We start from the raw sequence: 7901 nt of genomic DNA on the forward strand, positions 1-7901 counted from the left end.
TCCTCTAGTTCATGCAAAAGCTTGTTATTATTGCTGTTGTTTAGAATGTTTCTGTAATACAGAAGTAACTTTTATGGCATCAACAGTATTTTTACTGTACATTAATGGGTGGGAAAATGCTTCATAAATCAGTGAAGAAAAAATACTACTGTCTTGTCCAGGATTCCTTTCACATATTGGGCCTGAGGGATTCTGCTTGGCTTTAAAAGCCAACACAAACCTCTTGCTGTGTCTGAGTTAAAAACTTGACAGCTGTTCAAATGCAATGCATAAGGGCAGCTAAGGATAACAGCCACATGGCAACCAATTCGTTGTTCCATCATGTGGTGGTTAGAGGAAAGAAGGTCAAATGAACTGGCTGTGCTGTTGACTGTTGAACATTGATGTGACTATCACTTTGAGTTTTTCAGATGAATATATGTTGTCATCAAATCAGGCAAAATGTTCTAACCTATTTTTATAGTTCTCAGCTTTGAAATGGAATATGATCCCTGTACCCATAAATACTCTGATAAGAAGAGTGCCAGTCTCAGAGTGCAAAATCCCTGTTGTTGCTGCTGCTGCTGTTATGTGCCTTCAAGCTGTTTCTGATTTATGGCGACCCTAAGGTAACCCTACCATGGGGTTTTCTTGGCAAATTTCTTCAGAAGGGATTTGCCATTGCCACCCTCGGAGGCTGAGAGATTGTGACTCTTCCAAAGTCATCCAGTGGGTTTACATGGCAGAGTCCTAGTCCAGTGTTCAAACCACTGCACATGCTGGTTCTCAAGTTGCAAAATCTCTCAAGAACGGCAAAATCTCTGCTACTCTTTAACAAACTGCAGTAACAAATAAGTGGCTACACTGTTTTTAGTCACATAAATTAATGTTCTGCACTATTCAGCTTACATCCTAATACTTTAAAAAATTCCCTTGGCTTTGGCCAGTACAACACATTATAATTGCATACCTTGGAAGGTATGAAAACAAAACTTGAAAGGATGTGCACATTTAGGGGCCTTTCACATTACACAATTATAGCACTAAAATTTCATCTTAACTGCCATGGTTCCATCTATAAAATCCTGGGGTCTGCAATTAGGAGGTGTGGTAGTGTCTCACCAAACTAGAAACCTAAAGAATCCACAGGATGCAGCCATGACAGTTAAAGTGGAATCATAACACTATAACTGTGTATTGAGAAAGGCCTCCTAGATTCATTCATGTACAGTTGACTCTTCAAATCTACAGATTCTTCATCCACAGATTTATGTATCCACGGCTTGAAAATATTAAAAAAAGATATAAAATCCAGAAAGCTAACCTTGATTTTGCTATTTTATATAGGGAAACCATTTCACTATGCCATTGTTTATAATGAGACTTGAGCATCCACAGGGTTTGGATTTGGATGGGGGTTTCTGGAACCAATCCCAAGTGGATACCAGGGGCCCACTATTCATGCATCTAGAAAACCTGGGCTGCTTATGTTTCCTTAATGCATACACAGAGGAGTGTAGAGACTTTATATATCTAGATGATGTCTTCCATACATCATATATTTTCTGTAGAAAAGTTTTATAGAACTGTACTTTGCACAGCCACTCATTATGTGCAGTGCTGCTCCTACCCTGCTTCTATGGCAGGATATGGATTAGGTCACTGTTTTGTTCTTTACACTGGTTGTATAAGACTGAGAGCCAACAAGAAGAGTGCATTACAGCTCTTAAGTGTGAGAAAAGTGAAATTAGCATTGATGGGGATAGTTGGCTATTCCCTTGTTTCCTTGGAGTGCTGTACAAGAACCAGTGTCAACTGTTTCATATTGTGTTTTGTCTTTACTGTGGGTTTTCTTCCATGACTTACAAAGGACCTCCCATGTCCTCATTATAAAATATATAGGCTCAACTTTATGGAGCATTGGGTTTACAGCTGAGTCAATCAATCCCAAATCAAAATAGCAAACCTCTTTGGCTTCCATTAGCTGAAACGCAGCAAAAGAAAGCCTTTTCAGAGGAACAAAGCTCTGTGCTTTTTAAATTTGAGAGAGAAGCTTCAGTCAAAGATTTAATACCTGAAAACATTCTTCTGAAGAAGGAGAGCCATTTAAATCATCTATGCTGGGCAGTTCTTATTGCTTGGGCACAGTCATGCTAAGGAGCACTACATGATCTTGGGTGTAAACTGTTTGAAATCCAATTGTCTCCATTAAAATTCCATTGGACATTTCATCTTCCAAAACGCTTTTTCACTGTCTGATCATTGTGCATTAGTGATCTATAATTTACATATTAAACATTAGATTCTTAGGATCAGCAGTTGGGATGGAATGCAGCTACATTACAAATATATCTAATTAGTAAGAGTAGCTCTGTCTGTTCACAAAAGGAACTACTTCTTCAGTGAATACTCCAGTCTGTCCTGTCTCAGCATTATTTCTATGTTGTTGTGGGGTAGAGATGTGATCACTTTACACACAAAAGTAGTACAGAAACAAAGACATCCTACACACTGAAGATAACCTGCATCTAACTATCAAATCTGGATGAAACAGTCATCTCACTCCCCCCCCCCTCCCCAACCTAGTATATGAACAGATCTATCACCTACCCTAAAGATTAATCCTCTCTGGCTGTTCTGTTTGATATGTATTTAAATTGGGACAAGCACAATGTTTTGGGTTGATGCCATGCATAAAAATTGCATCCTGCCCTTCTATGAGAACTCCAGAGTGAACACTTTCAGTCCAAGAGTCACAGCTGTTTAATGTGGAATTAAATTAAAACATTTTATAGTGCACTGATGTGCCAGTGAAGCTGTAAAAATAAAGGATCTCTTTTTTTAAAGCCCTTGATAAGGCCTTTAAAAATATGTGTGGTTTAAACACAAACACAAGGTTGCATGTTGTTTGCTTTTGTGCGAAATGAAGCAAATAGAGATCTATCAGCCTTTATGGGAAGTTGCCTCCAAGTCTCTTGATAAATCAGATGAAGCATAGGGCAGGAGATATTTCTTGTGGCTGATGAAATTGTATTAACCCATACAGAGGATACTGAAAATCCTTTTTAGCATGACAGCACATCATATGATGGGGGAAAGTAAGATTTTTATTGGATTTACTACAAAACCAGCACAGTCACATGGGATATTTCCATGGCAATACCTGCCAATGCTGGGAGACATTATGTCATTCTTCATGGACACTACAAGGTGGCTTCTTTATAGGTTCAGTAACATATGAGTCAAATTTCTGATGTTTTGTTTATCTTTTTTACTAAGAGGGTTATTGTTCCTGTAACATCATCCACTTTTCTGCCATTTAGTGACACATTCTTGAGTTTGAGCTGTATTATTGTTGTGATTTGCCATTAAGGTTGCTATTCCTTGTAAGTGGCAATAGCTAAACTATTATATTTAGAGAAGAACCTTAAAGATGAAATTACTTTCAGGTAGTAGGCAAGTGGAAAGGCAGATGACATTTAATATGGTCTGATGCATATGCTTGTTATATTATTTCTATGCTGTAAGCTACACTAGAAAAATTATGGTCTTAAAAGGAAGGTAAGAACTTGATAGCTTAAACCAAGAAACATTTCAAGGGAGAACAGAATGAGAACAAAAGGAGGTAATCTTACAAAGTTAGAAGTATTCAAATATATTTCTTTCCACTCTTGCACATTTTCTCCAAGTCACTAGATATGTATTTGAGCAAGGAATATAATAAAATAAATAATATATTTTTTAATTTATATCCCGCTTTTTGCCAGGCAATCAAAGCGGCGTACAACAGGTTAAAATACATCCATATGCTTGTTAGAACCAGCCACTGATTCTGTGATGTCAGGGGCTGACAAATGTACCTCTAAAATCTGAAGCTTGCTTCCCCTAATGTCTGTGACTTGCTGATTACAGAGTATGCTTGTCAAAATACATACTTAAGGAAGACAAAGACAATTGGTATGCATGGATGACATAATGTACAGCCCTCCTCATAACTTTATCAATAGATTGTCTGTTGCTGTGTTAAATGTACTTAGAGCTTCTCATCAGATGATGATGATCATATTGATGATGATGTACTTAGAGCTTCTCATCAGATAGTGATGATCATATTGATGAGTATGTTGATGATGACAATGTTGATTTTCCATGAGGCTTTGAGTCTAGCTGTTCGAGTACCCATTTCTTTGATGTTTGTGTGTCTGTGTTTTAAAAAATTAGGGTATCACGTAGAACAAAATTGAAATTCTGGCTAAAGCCTTCTGTTACATTCTTCATATCTGGCAAACTAATTCTTTCTCAAAGAGCATATTAGTCCACTTTTCTTTTTCATGTTTAACTAAAATCTGCCAATCAACATGTTCTCACTTTTCATGAGCCTTACTGCTTCTTAGCAAAATTATCATTATTTTCAGGACAAAATTTTGTTGTGAAATGAGCAGAGGAATTCAACAATCAGAGGGCAGAAGCGATATAGGAAATATTTGTATTTGATGCATGACAGGATATGATGACTGCCATCTGCACCTTGAGTAAAACTCTGGAAATATTCTCTTGGTGTAACCCAGGCAGTGGTATCATTTGATCAAATAAACAACCAGTTCCCATCCTGGATCTCACCCATTGATCTGGAGAATCCAGTCCTTCTCTCCCTCTGATTCTCTTGCTTCCCTGTCCTTCTCCTTCTCTGCTTCAGTCTCTTTCCCCTCCCCTTCACTACTCCTGGTTCTCCTTTTAACCTCCCACAGCCTCTGTGTCTTTTGACAATATTAACAACCAGTACTAGCAAACCAACACAAACACTACCACTGAACTGTGCAATTGGTTTGCTCATGCAGTACTATTGGTCAGCATGCTCAGATTTGGAATACTATAATCTGTCATGCTGCTACAGATGTTACAGACTTTTATTTCCCAAACTAGCATGGCCACTCCCAAAAATCATCTGTGGAGACTGAGAATGTGGTGCTGAGATGTTAATGTTAAATTTTCTATTTCTTGTACATTAAGAAAATGTATAAAATTGAATTGTGACCTTGATGATTGATAAAACATTATTTGTTAAATCATTCAATACATGTTCAGTGTCCCTTATCTGGAATTCAAGAATCCAAAATATTTCAAAATCTCAAATTATCCACATGGGTGGCTGAGATAGTGACACCTTTGTTTTTTGATGGTTGAATGTCCACAAATTTTGTTTCATGCACAAAATTATTAAAAATATTATGTATAAAATTACCTGCAGGCTATGTGTAAAAAGTGTATGTGAAACATAAATCAATTTCATGTTTAGGCTTGGATATCATCTCCAAGACTTGGATATCATCTCCAAATCTATGCAAATATTCAAAAATCCAATAAAATCCAAAATCCAAACCACTTTTGGTCCCACGAATTTCAAAAAAGGTAAAATCAACCTGTAACAAGAATTTAAAATTACTTAAAATGGCCCAGTACCCAATAGTATTGAATTAAAATGATGTGAAACGTTATTAATTGTACAATATGATTTCTAAAGGGTTGTTCATCCATTGTACAATGTTATTATTATTTATTATTATTATTATTGCTAGCATTCATTATTGCCAGCCTATTCTAGGACTCTTCCCTAATGCTCAACAAATTTTTTTTACATTTGGTGATAAATGTTAACAAATTATGGATAACAAATTAATTGTAATCAATTGTTTCTAACTTCTGGGGGGGCACTTTTCCATGTTTCATTGGTGGTCACTTCTCAACTGGAGAGAGAGCTCACTGTCTTGAGTGGTGTTCCTAGATTGTGCAGCTTTAGTCCCATCCATGCTGAAAAATCAACTTGCCCCCCTCTCCATTTTTCATTGTTTGGCTAGCCTTTCTTTCAATTTTGCTTCTAATTTATGTAAACACAACAAACACAATAATAAGAGCAAAAAGCAGTCTAAAGAAAGCAGTAAAACTGGGAAGGAGAGGAAGAAAGCAGAAGGACGAGGAACAAAAGACCCATGTTTAGATGTTGATTGGCTAAAACATTTTGATTCAGCTGGCATTTGATCTGCCAAACTGAGTGTTCCGTTTGTGGTTGTCCTCCTGTTTTTTAAAAGACTGGTTTTATTTGTAGCATATGATTGTTTTTGTTCTTCTTAATTTTTTGTTTGCTGTTGCGGTTTGTTTATTAAATGGCTGAAAGTTATGATCCTTCAAAAGCAGGGGGATATAAACAGTTTAAATAAAATAACCACTTGATAAAATATATCTACACTATTTGATCATTGTTTGTCCTTGACTTTTTATTAAGCTTGATCACTAAGTTCCTGACATCCCTACTTAAAGGAAAGTTGACACCAGTGGGGCTGTTAAAGCATAATGGTGGACAGCTTGCACTGTTGCTGCCAACCAGCAAAGATTACTCAGTGGTGTGATCTGCTGAAAGGGGACACCTTGGACTGAATTCTATTGGTAGACCAAACTTCAGTATACATACTGAATCAACTGTTGCATGATGAGTCAACACTTACAAAAATCCCAATTATTCAATGGACTTACTCTGTTTGGGATCCTCAGCACAGCTTATACCCTTACATCTCATCCTAGTTAGAATATGCCATACAGAAGTTAGGCCTTATTTATTATTACTCTGAGCTGCTGTTTTTCCCCTCTAGACTGGGGAGAAACTTGTAGATATCCAGATGTTATTGAACTTCAGCTCCCAGTATCCTTCACCACTGGTTCTGCTAGAGAGCATTGATAGAACCTGTACTCCAAAAGTATGGTGAGGACTGTCAGATTCTCATTCCTTCTTATGCATACTGCTTTTGCATATAGCCTACAGTGGAAGTGAGCATAATAGAGCTTGGAAATGTTACTTTGTGGGATGACAGCTCTCAGAATCCCTTGCTGGCCAAGAGATTTAGGATAGTTTTTAAAAAAATTCTCCAAGCTTTGGTCCTGTACACATGTTGCCCAGAATGTGTGCAGTGGTCATCTGAAATAAATCTTTCAGCAAGCTACTGTTTTGGGGGAGGATTGTGAAGGTATGCAAAAGGCTGAGTCCTGTGCATAATGGCTCTCCACATGGTTTAAATACCCATTGCTTGTTCAGTGGTTGTCTGAACTAAGGGCCTTATCACATGAGAAAAGAAAGCTGAAACAGAGTGGGAGAATAGTGGCTTTCTTTGAGTCTCTTCGCATGACGTCTTAGCATTTCCATTCTTCCTCCCAAGGAAGATGGCAATAAAAGCATGGATTTCCCAGCATGATGGAAGACACACTTTTACACCTGTCTCCCTTGGGAAGAGAACAGAAGTGCTACGATGGCATGCAGAGAGGCATGGAGAAAGTGGCCATTCTCCCACTCTGTTTTGGGTTTCCTTTTTCAGGCCCAAAGAAAATAAAAGAGAAGACTTGCCACATAAAGTAATAACACTTTAATAATAAGAGGGGTAAGTGCAATCATAAAAAGTATGTTCATTTGTACACAAGCAACAACAACAGAGAAACAGAAACCAAGGTGCAGGCACTACTTGCATTTGCCTCCATTTGAGATTCCATCTGAAAATTGCTGTTCAGTCCTATATGAGTTAGGTGAGCATTAAAAAAGTCAGACTTCTTTGGAGGAAAGAAAAGGTGAAATTCATGTTTTTGCTGGAGACCTTCATGTAAGACCCAATTAAATGGTAGCCACTTGTCTTCTTAACGTTCTCTCTCTCTCTCTCTTTAACATTAACTGTGAAGGACAGTCTCTGGCGCAAGCAGAACAGTGGATGGGATAACTACATAGGAAGGTCTAATTAATAGATTTTGAAATCTTCTCCTCATCTCAGTGTGTTTAAGCAGCATTTTATTTTGTTTTGTTTGCTTTTCACAAACTGGATCTTATAGTAGAGGTATACATGTAGTTGCATGCTTTTCTCTGTCAACAAAATAAAAGGAGTTTCATC

This window comes from Sceloporus occidentalis, unplaced genomic scaffold (assembly GCF_023333645.1).
Source record: "Sceloporus occidentalis isolate IW3139 unplaced genomic scaffold, rSceOcc1.0.p SCAF_4, whole genome shotgun sequence".
Classification (NCBI taxonomy): domain Eukaryota; kingdom Metazoa; phylum Chordata; class Lepidosauria; order Squamata; family Phrynosomatidae; genus Sceloporus; species Sceloporus occidentalis.